The sequence below is a fragment of the Phalacrocorax carbo genome, chromosome 3 (assembly GCF_963921805.1).
Source record: "Phalacrocorax carbo chromosome 3, bPhaCar2.1, whole genome shotgun sequence".
NCBI classification, from domain to species: domain Eukaryota; kingdom Metazoa; phylum Chordata; class Aves; order Suliformes; family Phalacrocoracidae; genus Phalacrocorax; species Phalacrocorax carbo.
This window is the reverse complement of record NC_087515.1, coordinates 99,633,116-99,651,663: the sequence shown is the minus strand read 5'-3', so window position 1 is coordinate 99,651,663 and position 18,548 is coordinate 99,633,116. Positions and strand designations below refer to the sequence as shown.

The 18,548-nt window shown below is 38.5% G+C and overlaps 1 protein-coding gene across 1 annotated transcript in view; it reads right to left on the bottom strand.

Moving 5' to 3' along the window:
* EYS (eyes shut homolog) overlaps window positions 1–18,548 on the bottom strand; it is an 888,772-nt gene that overhangs the window by 322,627 nt on the left and 547,597 nt on the right. The window lies entirely within an intron of this gene.

Below are 18,548 nucleotides of genomic sequence, written 5' to 3'. Positions count from 1 at the left end.
AAGCTAAAAATTCCCCTTCTGACTATATCTAGCTTGTCTCTTTGATTTATTTAAACCACTCTTAGCCTCCAGCACCCTGTGCCATACCCAGCAAGGGCAAACGCAACTCTTATTTCAATGAAAAAATGTGAATACATGGCTGCAAGCCCATCAGATTGCAGAGGAGTACACTTAAAAGGGGCTTATTTTTCTTTTTTTACTCCTCTCCTCTCCTCTCCTCTCCTCTCCTCTCCTCTCCTCTCCTCTCCTCTCCTCTCCTCTCCTCTCCTCTCCTCGCCTCTCCTCGCCTCTCCTCGCCTCTCCTCGCCTCTCCTCGCCTCTCCTCGCCTCTCCTCGCCTCGCCTCTCCTCTCCTCTCCTCGCCTCTCCTCTCCTCTCCTCTCCTCTCCTCTCCTCTCCTCTCCTCTCCTCTCCTCTCCTCTCCTCTCCTCTCCTCTCCTCTCCTCTCCTCTCCTCTCCTCTCCTCTCCTCTCCTCTCCTCTCCTCTCCTCTCCTCTCCTCTCCTCTCCTCTCCTCTCCTCTCCTCGCCTCTCCTCGCCTCTCCTCGCCTCTCCTCTCCTCGCCTCTCCTCTCCTCGCCTCTCCTCTCCTCTCCTCGCCTCTCCTCTCCTCGCCTCTCCTCTCCTCTCCTCGCCTCTCCTCTCCTCTCCTCGCCTCTCCTCTCCTCGCCTCGCCTCTCCTCGCCTCGCCTCTCCTCGCCTCGCCTCTCCTCGCCTCGCCTCGCCTCTCCTCGCCTCGCCTCGCCTCTCCCTCTTTCCCTTCCCTTCCCCACCTCCTTTTCTCTCTCCCTTAATTTCTTCTTTTCATTCCCTCTCCATCCTTTCTCTCTCATATATTGTGTTTTTACAGGAAAAGAGTAATCAACATGCACATAGGTACCCACTCATGCAAAAATGCAGTCATGCACTTAGGTTTTTCACTTGCCAGTACTTCAACTGAGCCTCAGATCAGTACATTTATCTGCTCATAAGGAATTAAAAATGCGTGCTCTCTTCCACACATACAACATGAGGAGTTTGGTTGTTTCTTTTTAGGACAGCTACGGTATTTTGATTTTTGCACAAGCAGAAATCTGCTTTAGTCTCACTTGAAGAATCACCTAGCATACAATTATTTGCTTAATCAACTTCATGAGACTGATAAAAATTTGAAGTAATACTAACTCACCCATCTTGTTAAAATAGTCAGTGCAACAATATGAACCTGGATACAATGCACAACACATAATAACTGAATAATTCCATTTTGCTTGGCTCCAGTTTCACTGAATCATCTATACAGTGATTCTAAGTATCTTTGAAGGTTACAAACCACATTTCTATTTTCCAACACAGGTAAAATTTTAATCTCTTCTGACTGTAGCTCCAATAGCAAATACATTACTAAATATGCTTAAATTCTGAACATAATTATACCGGGATAAATTACAAACTATTAATGCTGCCTTCCCGTATATGACTGTAAAAGTATGCTGAATTTTACTCTTTCATGACTTTTCAGAAACCTATTTACAAAATCAGAGTCACTGAGGTCAAATCCCACACAAAGCTCTTAACAAATTCTAAGGAAGAGCCAAAAAGAGAAACAGTTACAAATCAGTATCAGTAATACACGTACGCATACAACACACAGGAAAACAAAGCAAAAATTTCAAGCAATGCCAATCAATGACCAGTGATGCAAAAAAGATGACTTTAAAATTTTAAATATATTTAATCTTTAAAAAATGTGTTTTGAAATATAACCCTGTATGTGTAAATTTCAGAAAACTAGAAAAACCAAACCAAACCAAAATTGCTTAGAAAACTTCGTTCATTTTACAAAAAGGACAATTCCTCTAAGATAGGGCAGACACAGCTTTAGAGGATTACCTCCAATCCCTAACCTTTGTTTGTTTCCCTTCCTAAGCTCGCCACTGAACACTAAATCTTTCCCTCATTCCATTTGCCCTGAACCGCCCCTGCACATGATTTTGCTTCTCCCATGGAACCACTTACTTATCCCCACACTCCTGAGATACTGATATCTAACCACCTCTTTTTCTTGACTCTGTTTAGAGATTAGCTTGGCTGAAGGTCAGCAAAGCTGCATGGAGCATCCCTTTGCCGCAGTCCTGATTTCTTCTGTACTTTCTCAGGTTTTTGGAGGTTTTGTGGGGGTTTTCTTTGATTGTTCAGCACATAATTAAGTGGACATGTGCGAACAGGTCAAAATTAGGTCAGTTCTTTGGTGCTTTGCTAACACAAGGCATGTGAGCCCCTAGACACCTTACTAGAAGAGAGTATAATCTGTGAGGCAAAAAAAAAAAGGTGAGTGGGGAAACAACACAGTTTACTCGCAATTCCTGAAACTACCATCTAACTCTGGTAACTGAGCACAGACTGGATCATCTACTAAATTTCAAGAAAGACCAAACAATCAAAAGCTAGTCGCTTCTATCTTTAGCTATTCTACATTTAGCTATTATACATAGAAATGTATAATTGTAGTAAGTACACAGATCACTGCAGACAAAAAATTTATCTTCCTATGGCCACAAATGATGTTGTCTTGCAAGACAACTCCATTTTTCCATGGATTTGGGGCCAATTTGGCTTCTAATGGGAAATATACTCATGCTGCTAACCGGAAAGCTTTTTAAAGAAATCAGCTTGTTAGTAAAATTGCTGCAATTGTTTGTGTCCATAAATACAAAAGAGTTAATGAGAGAAAGTACTGAAGAATATTTAGCAGACTCCAGGTCTTTTGTGAAACCCCTAAAAATGTGCTACTTAAATCACAAATGGCTACATACCTTCTCACAATAGCTATTAACATAACCCACTGCTGTGGTTTTACCTATAAAGATTCTCACATTGTTTGAAACAGTACAGAATCTCTTTTTATAGAACATAAGCTTTGCTTATAATCCTTCTACTGCGCTTACATGCAGCTTTTTCATTTGACCTCTAGAGCTGCCTTCCTAGATTGCTATTTGTCCTAAAGCAGAGTGCTCATCACCGAAACCTTTAGAAAATAAATAAAAAACAACAAAAAAACGAAGCTGTACTTTATCTTTGACTCTGAATGTCTAACACTTGCTTTCCTAAGAAACAGGAAAACCCTTTGGCCTATAAAATCCTTTCAGCTATAGCTCGTTCCCCTGTGTACGTACAGCTCTCCGTGTTTTTCTGTTTACATGAATTCACATTAATGTCAGAATGTTAAAAGGTTTGAGACTTAGGTGTAACAGTAAGGCTATAGGCAGGCAGGTTTGCAGCCCAGCCAACTGGCAGGCTTCATTAATTCTTGCCAGTACCTACTGGGTTTCCTCCATTCCAATGATCTTCCGCTGCATCAGCTTCAGAATAGAGGCTTTCGAATTTAAAACTTCTTGAGGGCTAGACAACTGTAACTCTTTTTTTAAAAGGCAGATAGAGATAATAAAAACTTTTAATATGCTCATGAGCATATGATCCTGTGGAAGATGGTGTTTCTGTCTCTGGATTTTTCTGTCTAATGCATACTCTGCAGTTTGTATGGATTCAGGCACAGAGAAGATCTTAATAAATGTTTTTTCTACTGCTCTTCTTTTTTGTTATGTTACACCTTAGATAAAACACTCCTGTTCAAGCTATTGCTTTTTCCTCTTTCATTGACACATCTTTTACATCACTTACTATTCCTTTAATTAGAAATACCTTACAACATTCAAAGAGAAGGCATCATTACCTATGGAAAGGACTCTCTCATGCAAAATATGAACTATTAATTTGCTATTTGGAAATTTTATTTCCAAACGGCTCTCAGAACAGAACAAATCTTGTACAACAGTGTATAACTGTGGTCATAAGAAAGTTATATTTGTTTAAAACTGGGCGATGCCAAGTGACAAAAAGTTTTAGAAAAGTGAAACGAAAAGGTCAGAGCAAGGACTGTTTCACTGGGCTGGCTACAGACCCTGCCAGCCCAACAGCCGACTTCCAATGGCAGCCCACGGCCCAGATTTAGGCTGTCCTGGGACAGCCTCTTAGCTTCCACCATGAATAACGTTGTGGCTTTCTCAGCCAGGGTGTGTGTGTGGCCCACCACACCGGGCAGCCACCTGTGCTTACCACCTCCCATGAGTCTGGCTGGCAGGCAGCCTAAACACTTAAGCAGTGGCCCAGTGTCCTGCCCCACCAATGGCCACACCAACAGCTGCCCCATGCGCCACGGCCCCCTCCATCAGTTCCTGATCGACCTGCAACTGCCCAGGGCACTGCTGAGGACAAACAAGATCTTCAGGAGCCAGCTCAGCCCACACCTTGTGTGTGCAGTAGGGGGCAAGGGCAAGTGAGACCATTACTGAAGGGTCCCTTCTGCAGGGTATGGAGGTGTCAATCTGCCAGTCTGACCTGATGTCTCCAGATCCTGGCAGGGCCAGGATCCATGATTTTGCATAGGGACCCACAAGGCTTGTCCAGCCCCCACAGAGTTAACCCTTGCCACTCTTCCATGTGGGCACTAACAATGCTGCTGGGGTAACCAGAAGCATCAAGAGCTCTGGGCATGAGGGAGGAAGGCATGGGTGCCCCCAATCCCACCAGCAACGGTTCAAGTCCTGACCAGCAGCTGACTCATCCAGCAAAACACCTGGATGTTTTGCTGACACATCTAACCAAGGTGGAGCAAGAGTGTTTTTGCTTGTTAACCTAATGAAGATGACTTTAGACTAGGTGTGCTGGGGGATAGTTACCACAACCTGAAGAGAAGTGAGGGAGGAGGAGATGTGTCTGAGCAACAGCATGATGAGAAGTTCTTGCAAGTAAGATGAATTTAAATCAATATGTGCTGGTATAGGATGGACAAGCTCCCTAACCACTGACAACTGAAGAATAGTACAAGCACTAAAAGAATTACAGACAGTAAGTCAGTTAAAACATCATTATATTTAGTTAGTCCTCCCCACCATTTCATTCTCCTCTGAGTATTCCTAACATCATCCTTTTAAATCACAAGGACACCTACAGAAAATTGAAGTTTAACAAATATTATTGTGAATGTATTCTTGGGGAGATTAGTGCTGGCAACAATTCTTCAATGACCTTGAAACTAATAATTTCATTTTAATTAATAAATAAGTCATCCAATCAGGATGGCACAAAGCAAATTTAGACATGATTCTTTGCTGAGAAACTCTCTCTGGGCTTATTTCTTTACTTTTTGAGGAATATGGGAAATACATGGACAAAAGTAAACTTTATTAGTATTACTTTGTCCCTGAAGTTGACTATTGGAAGAAAAAGTAAGGAGATTTTAACAACCAGTCTTTCTTCGCGGTAAAGCTGCTTAGTGGGAGTTCCATTTGTTGCTGGAATTTATGTCTTTAATAAAATATTACCATTTTGCACCCTGAAGGTTTTCAAACAATGACTAACTGCTGGTAAATACAGTTAAATATTTTGTCAAAACTACAGTGTATCTAACCTTTGCACTTAATACCAATAAATCACGTCAAACACTAAACTGTCGTTTGCACTTCCTTCATTCAATATTTTTAGTGTACAATTGTGCTCGTAGCCATAGTGGGAATTCAGATTTTCCAGGTACATAGTACCTTCTCCATACTACCAACAGGTATGCCCAGTCTTAACAATGTGATTGGATTGCATTTCAACCAGTGCTGAAGGTTCCCACATGCAAAAAAAGCTTCACGTGAGGAAAAACAGCTGCCATGAAGGAGCAAGGGTCCAGCATTATGTTTGTGCTGAAGATGAGAAACCTTCAAGGAAAGCCTGAGGGGGACCTAACAGCAGCCTTTCAGTACCTACAAGGAGGTTACTGAGACAGTCAGGCTCTTTGTAGACAGGAATGAATAGACTATGAGAGAAAACAGTCTCAAACAGGTAACTTACCACAGTAGAAACATGCTTGCTGTCCTAACTATAAAGAATTTATGCCTCCCCAGTTTTCTGAACTCTGACAGAATATAAAAGCAGACTGAATGGATAATATTAGTCATATGAGGCTTTCTTTTTTCACCTTTTTTAGAGCCTCCTGTCTCAGGTGGCCTATGCACATAGCAGTGTTTTTTCTTCACTCTCATTATGCTGAAAGTACCTCTTTCATTTTCCTTACACTTCTACATTTCATCTCCAAAAACTGCAATTCTTTGAGGTTTCACATTTAATAAGTCATGTCATCACTCTCTTCTGCATTATAAAATAAGGTCAGTCATTCCAGTGAGTCCTGGAGGACAGCCACAGCAAAATAATCCATAACTTTTATTCTTTATTCCCTTAAATACAATAACCTACTTCATATTTGTAATCAGTATTTAAAAGGTTTTAGTTTATTTTCAGGTGAGTCTCATGTCGTTCCGTATGTTTTAGTCTCTTCAGCTGAAACACCTTAAAGAGCGAGCAGAGCAATGATCTTCGACCATTACTTCTATTTCCAGATGCAGTGCTATTTCACTGTGATATGCCTCACCTTTGGTGCCACATAATGTACCGACAGTTACAGTGAACCTATGTTTTATGCTGTCAAAGAAGCCTGTGCTGCATGACTAGCAGAGAATTATAGTTATGTTTTTTTCTCAAAGTTGAAATGTTCTCTAATGTGGCGTGCTAGACAACAATAAAACATGGTTAACATCCAGAACCATTGCCAGTGCAGCCCACAAGCAGCTTTCAAGCAAAGAAAAGCAACAGTTATGAATAAAACCTCTTTACTGTTCGTTCGTCATGCTCACACAGAGCTACAGGTTCCAGTAGACTGCAAAATCCTTCTGAAAGGAAAACATGGCTAGTTTAGAGCTGCTGTAATTCACTATGTCTACAGGTCTAGCCTAAACATAAACATACACACACACATGCACAAACACATGGGTAGAATTCAGCTGTGTTAAAGGGGTGGAAATTCAGACCCTAAAATCCAGGAAGCTCCTTCCATTTTCCTACAATTATTGTGTATCTTTCCTTTGCTCACACCTGTTGATCTGTGTTTTCATTCTTAACTCCTTCATACTCAAAGAGTCAGTCTGCAGTGCTGTTGGTAGTGAGACCTGCACTTACTCCCCCTGCTCACTCTATAAAGGGGACAATTGGCTGCATTTTCTACTAATTCTCAGTTCTCTGCTTGATTCTGTTCGAGAGTTATAAAATAGAGTTGGAATCAACAAAAATATCTATACATACAAGATTTTCTTACTCAATACATTTTTCAAGTTGTTTTTCAAAAAAGATATATATACAAGCAGCATAGATCTTTAGAAGGAAGGGAGGTTTAAAGAAGCCAAGAAACAAACAAGCTTGAAATTTGGAGATTTCTAATCATAGAAGTAGCAACATTCTTTAATATAGACTTATGTTATGGGAAGTGGAAGTAAAATCTCTTGTTTAAAATGTAAATAATCTGTTTATTATTCACAGCATTTGGATACTGTGGGAAAAATAGGCATAAAACTTATTTATATTCAAGAAAAACAGCAGATTATATTCACAGGAATAATTTATATTTCCTATACTTTGATATATATATATATAGAAAAAATATAGATCAAATTTCAATATGTATAAAATACATAAACCTCACACTTTTTAAAAATCTCTTGGGAAGGAGGAGAAGAGTTTCTTTTAAACTATTCTAAATATTTTGCTTAAAAGAAAACTCACTGAACCCCAGCAAATAGCTCTATTTTTGTCCCTGTTCTATGACTCATATGGGCCAAAAAAAGAGGTTCTGGAGAGTTCCCCATGTAAAGGATGGACTGGAATACTGGACTGTGCCCAGCAGTGTGGACTATGCTTCACACTGGCATATGCTATGTGCCAGTAAAACATTTTTCTCTAACAATCTTTCAAAACTATAACTTCAATGGGTCCATTTCAAACCAAATGGAAATCAGACACCCCTTTTTTTCCCCATGTGTAACAGTTTGGAGAGCTCTAACACCTGTACCTTTATTCACTAATGCAGAGAGTTCCTGAATTACTTTGAAATTATTTTAAGATGACAGATACTCAGTTGTAACACCTAAAATGAAGCTCCCAGTTTCTGTTGATTTCCATTCCAATTTTCATTGGTGTCTGCATTCTGACAGCCAAATTGATGGCCATTTACAGATGCTCAGATCAGCGCGTCAGATTCGACATCTTTCCAGAATCACCTAGTGCTGGTAAACTGGCTATGATCTACTTTGCCAGGTATATTTTTGCCAGGTATTTATTCTTTTAGTTTTAATACTAAAACTACTTAAAATACCTACAGATTAAGAGGAACATGACAATCCTGAAAGTTTCCAGCATTTCTGCTTTAATTTGGTATTCTACTCACTCTTTCTTTTAAAAAGTATTTTTCTGTCTACAAATAAACACCCATAATTCATTTTCTAGAAAAGAATAGGTCACACATGCAGCAAGAGCAGTGAATGCTGTATGTTTCTGTATATATTGGAGTGGAATAGCAGCTATTGCCTGATTTTTCTTAAAAGTACACATAAAACACTAAATAAATCAGCTATTTACCATACATTTAAAAATAATATTTTCCCTATACCTTTTCATACATATATTATCTGCAAAGAACTGAGAACACGGTAGATCTTAGCCTCTTCTTGAACTCAGGGAAAGGGGGGGTGGAGTCCTCTAGCGGTATTTATTTAAATTATATAAGGCATTGAAATGTAATTCGGGCAGAAAAATTGTTTTATTATTATCATTAAAGTATAAATATAGTTCCTAAAACAGTATTCTGTTTCATGCTTAAGTGTGGATTTTAACATCAAATACACTGCATGACTAGATCAATTAATTACAATATTAGCTTAGTGAGATGAACTGAGACTTGTGTGACTGCTGTCTGCCAGTCACACAAGAGATTTCAATATGTGGGCTAGCTCAACAGCATACAGATAATGGAGAGAGATGTTAAGTTTTGCTGCAGTCACCAGGTCAGTAGAAAAGATTCTTTCACTGAAGGTATAAAAACATATATATATTTAAAAATCAGGAAAAACTCAGCTGTGTGTGGTTCTGTGTCAGCTAAAACCTGTGTTGTTTCTTTGCTATTGAAATGTACCACAAGGAACATAGAGAGGATCAAGCATTATTACAGCAGAAATCAGGAGCAGCTCTTACCTTGGGGATAATTTGGCCTGCTCTCAGCAGAACTTCACAAGCCTTGCTAAAATCTTTCCGTTCTGCTGCCCTTTCTACAAAGTGCTGGCAGCTGGCACACAACCAGCACCAAGCCCAGTGCCACTGCTTGCATGTTGATAACCCCACGGCTAGAAAGCATTAGAGCCACCACTGGTAGAGAAGCAGATGCATCCATAAAAAAAAAACAAGTGTTTTTCACTTCTATTTATAAACCAACTTGTTATCTTCAGTCTCTTACATCTAGACTTTGAAAAAACAGAAAAGAACTAATTTTAATGTCTCATCAACCCTTTCAAATATTACAAGCAATATCAATGGTCACAGCATGAAGTGTATATAATATGGCTTTAAAATGTCCTTCACAGTATTGTAGGTTACTCCAGAAGGCGGTTATATTCCCCATTATTCAGAATAAATAATACAGATGGGAATAGCACAATAATAAAAATCTTGCAATGCATTGCAAGGACTGCACACTGAAAGCACAAGGTTTTAAGTCTGTAACACAAGAAAAATTAGGTCAGTAACCATCCTTCCCCCCTTGCTCCCTAATACCAAATCAATCACTTAAGCAAGATTATTTTCTGACTAGAAAAAAAAAATCATTATGAAAGCCAGAACAAAATGATACTTCTATTTGGCAAAATCAGCTGGTAGAAGGGATGGATATTTTTAAGTCTGTTTCATGGTGTTTAGTTTTTTTCTAATGCAGTCAAAAAAATCACCATAAAGAAGATGTGTGGACTGTCCAACTATAGGTGTTGCCTGAAAGTGGTACTTACAATAATATTTTGTATTCTATGCATTTACTTGAGGGCGCATGTACAGTATCTACTGTAGCAGAAGGATAATGGAACTCTCTGTGAATAATTTGTTCTTGTTCCAGATCCAGATCTTCACAGATCCAACATTTAGCAATTCAATTTGAATTTGCTTAGCACTACGCTGCTATGGGAGATTCAGGTGACTTGCTGACAAGTATTCTCAGCAGTGTGCTGCTTCTTGTTGAAGGCTACTGAAGAAATTCTTGTAGAGTCCTAAGATTAAAACTATCCTCATCCTGAAAACCGTCTCTCCTCAGTCACTCATGAAATACTGTGGCAAGATGGCATTGTAAGGCTTGCACAGCAACTATGCTTGTTTCTCATAGGTAATAGTAATTACTTTTACCTCTTAATGCACACCTCACTAAACTGACATCTAAGTTTTATCTGTTCAGTATCTGTAAGTAAATATGTTGTATTTACTGCAGTTGCAACTTTGCATATGTCCATATTTTCCCAATGAGTTGCAGTTAAATTGGCCAAATGCACGTCTCTACCTTCAGTATGCCTTGTTTTGGTCATGGTTATGTATGCCAGCTCTCAGAGTGGTGCCACTACTGTTACTGGGCAGGTATTTCAGCTGTAGAATCTGTCTACCTTGGACATACGGAACCCATAAACAGTCGCTACTAAAGCTGAACCTTCAGACATGGATAGTGTCCACAGTAGTGCCCTATCAAGCTATCTTTTACAAATGGGGCTGATGGTATTCATCCTAACAGCAAAGCCATGGTGCTCTGAAATAATATTTCATTCACCTCTTCTGGTGAAGTCGTCATTCTTTCAACTAATATCTTACATAGAGTACTGTGTTCAGTCTGTCTCTCTCTCTCTGCTTTCCTTCACTCCAATGTACTTTGCAGTGCAAATATGTGGCTGTCTTATGAAAGAAATGCTAAAGCACTCAATTAAGAGCATGGTGAGCCTTATTTCTACTTCCTTCACCTTATGTCAAGTATTAGAAGCCTGTAGGCTGTCTTTTATGCTGGTATGCATTTTATTCCCACTTAACTAGTGAGTTCTAATAAAGACCTGCATGCATGTAAACCATCAACAAAGAACCACTCTGAATGTTAAAAACACTCATCATTCACAGTATTCACTTCCTTAATGATGTCCAATAAAGGAGGCATAAGATAAATGCATATGACATACCATTTTCTGTTTCACTTTCTGAGTCATAGTGGTCTGAGGTCTGCTAATGTGAACAAGTACTATGCTGCCATGAATATTTAAGAATATAAATAAAGAATGAATCATTAATAACACAACAGACCAATGTTACACCACATAAAACTCAGTGAATGTTTGAAGGTCAAACAAATGAAACTCTGATTAAAAACAGGATCAGGAAATGTAGTAGGCATCATTTATGACACATAACCTATTAGAGAAAACCAAAACTCAAAACCTAAGATAGACAGTTCATAAATTATATATACATGTATTATGACATGTAGTCCCAGCTGCTTCCCCTCTAGTTTTGTATGTGATCTAGTCACTCGCAACGTATAAATGAAAAATTCTTATTCTGTAGTCTCTTACTATGGGAACTAGCAGCTCAAAAGATGGGGAAGATTCAGAATGATAGTGCTGCTTCGGTAATTTATTTCAAAACATATATTTGAAGGAATTTCTATGCTGAAAAATTTTTAAATTTGGAGTTCTAGTGTAAGTACTGTAGAATAATTTCCCCTGTGTAGAAGAACTTACAGTGCAAAAGGAAGCCACACAAATTTTCTGTAGCAATGATTTTGCATGAATCATGAAGATAAGATTGAAGTGTGCAGACACCTTCCAAAATAACTACGTGTATGGAATTTGTCAGTGGTAATGAAAAATGAGAAACTTCTTGTTGCTTCAGAGGAAATACATGTTTGTGTTGTGCTTGACTGTAGTGTCTTTGGCTTAAACTCAGATTGGACTTTGAAAAAACTACACTGTGGTTGGGATAGAGGTTTATAAACACGGATTTGTGGAAAGTTTCCCACTTTTGATCATGATATCCAGTTAAAAAGACAGCTAACTGCAAACCTAACTGAGGGGACAGGGCTGAAAGATAAATGGCTTAAAAATGCTGGCTAGCTAGCAACCAGGGCTGCAAAACAAATAGCAGTTACCCATACACCTTTATTTGTGAAGGAAAAGTATAAAAGTAGATAAAGACGTCTGCTATCAAGATGACACAGACAATTAAGGTGGCAAGAACAAGAATTTTTGCTTCTGAAGAAATGACGTGAAATACATAATATTTGACTCTGTTATAAAGGCATGTATTTATATATGAAGTTTTTCCAATAGATCTCAAAAATGAAGATGACAACAAAACTTGGAAACATTGATCAAATTTAGAATAGATCCGATGAAGCAAAGGAGATGGTGGTAGAAGATGATACACACACACATCCCCAAGATATATGAGAAATTAGGAATATATTGTGATTCAGATAAGCTAGCAATATTGAGGAAAAGACAGGAAAGGACCCTACCTAGTAAAAGAGAGATAGTAGGGAGGAGAAAACAGGAATGAGATGTAATGGGAGCAAAGTCACTAATGCAATCTGAGAGGAGCTTCAGTCTAAAGAGGAATAGGAATAGCATTTCTGAAACTGTGAAAATGAAAAGGCAGGATTATCTGTGATCAGAAGTCAGGTGGAAGCTTATGCAAAGTGGTTATACTATCCGGCAATCTGCAAGAGCAAGAGAATTAACTTAGTGTGTAGAGGTCCTTGCCAGCTTTATGTGTATGTTTGCACTGAAGTTAGGTGAGGCAAGTAGGGGCAGATTTGGATTTCATTTCACAAACACAAAACAGCAATAGGTCTTCTTGCACTGATGGCATGGTGCTGAGTCCTCCACAACTAAGAGGAAACCAAAGTCAGCTCTGGAGATTTTAGGAGATAAGTGAGAGGCCTAGTATCTAAAAGGATCTTTCTCTCCAAAGGGACCTGAAGTTCTCAAAACCATCTGCCTAGTACTATTATTCAGATGGATGTCTTCACATATCTTATTCAGATTTAATTCAGAACAGTCATAAAGTGACGGCCAGAATAGAACATGCCATGCTAAATTTTAAATTTAATTCCACTTGGTCTGGAATTAGTTACCACCTCCCCAATCCTTTAAGTGCAACAGTTACATCTTAGAATTAGGAGAGAATTAGGAAGAAGATGAGTAAAAACAGTATCAACACTTGATACTGTTTATCTCTAAGGTAAAAATGAAAAGAAACCTCAATTTTTATTTTGCAGGGAGTAAGATTATTTTTAGGTCGGTATAACAAAAAAAAATCTTTGTTACATATTCCAGTTCTTATTGTAAGCAAATGTCTCCTTTATATCAAGTGAACTGTCTCTGTTCACACATTAGAAGTCGAGTCATACTTTTGTAATGTACGTCATCCATTTCTGCTGAATATTCTACCAAGAGGATGCCATTTCAAGTTCTCCACTATTTTTCCTCATACATATTTAATTATAAAACAAAAACTAATTTAAAATCTGGAAAAGCACCTGCTTCTCTGTTTAGACTTTGCAGCCACTTTTGCCAGAGGTACAGCAATACTCTTTGCTGATGTCCATATTAATCAGAGTGATTCTCTTGCTTTGTTCTAGTATACGGGTGTAGTTTATCAACAAATTCTGCTCAAAAATGTTGCTGGAGCAGCAAATACCAGAGAGAAAAAAAGAAAGACATGTACAGTTATTTATGTTTGAGCACATTCTGAAGGACAGAACGGATTTAGAATTAAGGTCAATTAAAAGGATCACTTGGTCAACGGCTAAGCTATCTAATTTATCCACACAAAAGCTGGAAAGCAGCTCTATATTGCATTGCCTTCCTGTTCAGTCAATGGAGAGGGATGCCCGGTGGGAAGTTCACCCCATCCCAAGACAACTTTCTAAAAGAATGGAAAGAAAATTCTGCAAAGGCTTCTTTTTCCACTACTGAAAGATCCTACAGCACCATATTATATTAGTCACTTGGATAATGTCTATATGGAAAGTGTCTTGCCCAAGAAGACAGAAGGAGTTTTTGTTTCATTTTATAAGTCCCTGTGCATCCAGGGCCACTACAGCTGTAGTCTGCTTTAGGAAGAGCCCCTCACTGTTGTGCCTCTGAATGGACCAGATGTCTATAATTTCAGATCATGTATTTCTTAACATGCCTACCCTCTTCTAAGATAAGAACTGGCCATCAATAACCAGGTTATAGAAGAATCACTGTTTCAACTTCATACTTATTCCTTAGAAGCTTTTACGTAATTTTCTGATTACTATTGTTTATATTGCTGAAATTATATTAAGTAGGACTAAACCCAGTGTTTTCAACATCTTGTGCATACCACTAATATTTTAGAAGTCTGTATATTTATCTTCTAATAAAAAAAAAAATCTTTGTAAACAGGGTGAATGTAAAACATCATCTTACCTGCTTCTGATGTCTCCAATCTCCACAAAATGGAAACAATCAAGACAAATATTTCAGGAATTCAAGGAAGGTATGAGCTACAAAATTACAATTTGTATAGGAGCTGGAAGTAGTATCATTTCACAGCCAAGTCCATGCAGGATTCTTAGTTGTTGTTCTGTTATTAAATTTTCTGCCCAATCTGGCAATATGCCAAGCACTTCCATCTAAAGGTACTTGTTAACACTCACTGAAATCTGAAATTCACCTCTGGTAAGCTCAGTGTTTACCTGTCCTATATAAAATACCATTTAAGAAAAACAATGTTGTCCCCAATGCCTCCAAGTAAAGATTACTCAGGAAAATCAAACTACAAATACTGACTTATGCTTAAATACCACACAGTAGCAGTCACTGAGGAATTCTTGACAAACACTGGATTCTGTTTAGATGAAAACAAAGAGAAAAAATCTGCGAAAATAGATGACTATTTGGGAGCTAGAGCACATTGTCAGCAGTTACAGATAAGGATGGAAAAACTCCACATTTACACCAAATAAAAAACATTCATTATAAACTTGAGTACAATGATGTTTCATTTACTGGACTCTGTTTAGAATTCTCTCCAAAATCCTAGTCTGATTTATTAGAAATGCTATGCATGAAATGCAAGCAATTTGAAACAAGTATTTTCAGATATAAAAAATATAAAACCAAAGAATAGCTACCTGCTATAGATACTTGCATGATATATATGATTTTCACCAAAAACATTCATATGAAAATCACTTGGTTAAAGAGAAACACGATAGGAAATAAGATTTATTGTTTTCAATTGTTAATATGCCGAAAGTCACAGAATAGTTGCAGTCTACTTCATAACAACAGGAGCATGTGCTGTGCACACATCTGGGGGAACAATTATTAATGAAAACCAGAAAGCGCCTGGAATACAAAAGCTTTGTCCTGAAAACTGGTGTTAGCTCAGCACATAAGAGATTTACAGTGTCATCTATAGTATCGCAGTATGCAATGCTTGTATTACTTACGAGGATCTTTCCAGCGTTAGAGAAATATTGAAAGCACTGATTATAACTGTTGTTGCCATTCACTGTGTCTTCTTTAATTGGTTTGTAAAGGTCCTATGCTTCCTTCTCTTCACGGGATGGGGAATTTTATAGTCAGTTTGGTTAAGTTAAATAAAATTTCAGGCTAGCAAATAATGCCTATGCTTAACATCCGCAAGTGAATTTCTTTCTATCTAATATTACAAATAAACGTTATAGAATTACTGAAGAACCAGAAAAGAAAAAGACCACCCCAAAATTAAGGACATATAAAAGATCTACCCGGTGTCTTTTACAGCCCACCCCCAAATTATTATTTTGTCGCTGAATACATTTAAACAACTTGATGCTACTTGATCCAAAACATCAGAAATTCATCTTATGTCTTTCAAATATCCAAATTCAGGGTTTTACGTGAAAGTAAAATCCCAACACTACCAATTGTTAGCATTAAAATCTAAATTCTCAAGAATAAGAAAACTCCATGGCTTATGTTTTCATCAGCTTCATTATGAAGCTTTTCCTTCTGCACAGGTAAAAGTCTTACCAACTTGCTAAGGACAGAACCAAAAATGCCCTGATGTTTAAAACTTTATTGTTTTAAAAGTCTGATGAGGATCAGCTTCTTACTGTACAGGAAATGAGTTAAAACAGCATTAAACTAATCAGCACACTGAGCTTTGTGCGCAGCTTTAAGTTCTAAGGTCTTAAAACCAGCTCCCCTATTTAAAGTACAAAGCAGCCTTCTCCATCCATAAGGAGCATAGTGCTAAGCCCTCTGAAGGAATGAGCTGCATTTTCTTCTCTTATATAGAAAGTGGGTATATTTAATATATGACAACAATTCACATGTACACATTATAACCAAGTAAGAGACATATATTATAAAACCCCTGAAGAGGTTTAACCTACAGCTCTTATCTTCTTTAGGAGTGTTATAGATCATATTGATGTCTTAATAACGCTATTCTGCAGAAGTGAATGCAAAATCCACTGGGACAGAGAAACAGAGAGAGATGTTCAAGACTTCTAGCTGTAGCCTAGTGAACAAGGCTGTCAACTGGCTAGAAACCTCAGAGGACTTGTGTATTGTAATGGGATTTTGACTATATGACTTCAATTGTACCACAGATACAGAGAATACTGGAATTTAGGTCATCTTTTAACACTAAGGAAATCTATGTTGTTAAAAGGATGCATCATTTTTGGATGGGGGCTGAGAAAACATTTGTAAGAATAAAGAAAAGAAGATACATTTGCAACTGAAGTCTGGGAAAGATTATGCAAATATGTTGTTTTCTATCAGTTGCATTATGCCTAGAAAAGCAAGGAAACAAATAAAAACATAACATAGCTTTAATGGGTTAAACCTCATATTTAGTCTGAAAAAGGTATAATCAGATATTCTGGCCTTGAAATAATCAAATCCAATGAAAAAATAGCTATCTAAAATTCAGTTTGCCAAATAATTATTATTATGCTTTTGGGTTTTTTATATATAATTCAGGGAATTACTGATTCAGCACCATCTCCACTAGAGTGATCACAACCAAATCCCTATACTGCGGCTTTCTGCCCCCTAAAATAGGATCAAGAACTATGCAGTACTTGGGAAATTAAGCATTTTCAAACAATAATCCAAAACCTGTGTATGAAGGAGGAACCTATCTAATGCTAGATAATAGAAACCAGGTAGGACAGTGGCTGGGACTCTGACCCCTCCTCAGCTGCCAGCTGTCTGATTAAGGATCGCACGCAGATCCGTCCACCTAGAAGCTGAAGGCCAGAATTTCTGCTGTGCGTTGACATGTACAATTGCACTTTCAAAGAACTAAACAGGGATCATTATTTTCCTTTACAGCAGTGCCACGGAGGTGATGGTAGTGCCGTTGTTCATCTTTTATGCTACAAAGCAATTATTATACTGTTCAGACAGTGAGAGACGGGATAATTTTTTTCTCTGTCTAGGACTCAATATCTGTATCTTCTATATATTAGCAAATGTCCTAGCTACTAGATGGAAAGCTAGCCCAGAGGGCATTTTGTCCCTCAGAATGGCAAAATTCATGAAAAACATAACTGAGGAGGAAAGTATAGATTTTGTAGCCTTAGATGAGGGCACTTATCTGAGAGCAGGGAGGCACAGGATGATTCGGATTTGCTTTATGGTGGATGGAGAGAGAGGAACTTCTATTACATGATTTATCTGAATAACTTTAGATGCATTCCTTGAGATGAATCACACCCTAAAAACATCTATTTCTCTGCATAAAGGCAATCTAGTGTCAGACTTCAAATCCTGCCATAGGCACAAGAGAAAACACCATTTATATGGCACCAAGAAATCAGGGTTTTAAAGGTCTCATAGCACATATTATCTAATTAATACAGAAATCCCTCATTAATTAATATAGTTAAAATTGTTATACAGTAAAGTCTTACTAGTATCTATCCCTTTTCTTAGCTGTTATGCTCATCCCTCCTGTGTCCTGCTGGGCCCTAAGGTTGACTCTCTGAAGTCTACCTCAAGAGTGACAGGGGTGGGAGGTTGTAGGTGGGTCACAAGTGAGCTGTCAGCATCCTCAGGTCTTCACTAGAAAAAGTGTCACACTTCTTTCTCCTCAGGTTTGCTTGGGCTCTGCTTTGGGTTCTTTTTGTATGTTTCCCTGTCACAGCCTGTTTCCTTCTCCCGGGCTGCCAGCTGCAACCTGGCAGTGGCCCCTAGCACCCAGACAGTGACTGTCAGGGGTGTGTGTGTCACCCCCTTCCCAGCAGGGCCATCCCCAGAGCTGAGGCTGGAGCAGGGGAGGCAGCAGTCACTGGCACTGGTGCAGGGGTTAAACCAGCGATACCCAGCTCAGGTTGCAGCGAGGCTGAGCCCTTGCACTGCCAGGTCTGCACAGAGCCAGGGCCACCCCCTGCTGAGGGCAGAAATCATGTTTATTGGGCTGCACCTAGCTCCCACATGGATATCATCATAAATCTCCCAGGTTAGCCATGATGAAGTCTGTCTTTAGTGTCTGAAGTCTTTCTTGCTAAGGACAAACTATGGACTATTAATGATCAAGTGTAAGACAAACTATCTGTTGCAAAGTAAGTCAGCCAAGCTGACTTTTCTGATATGATT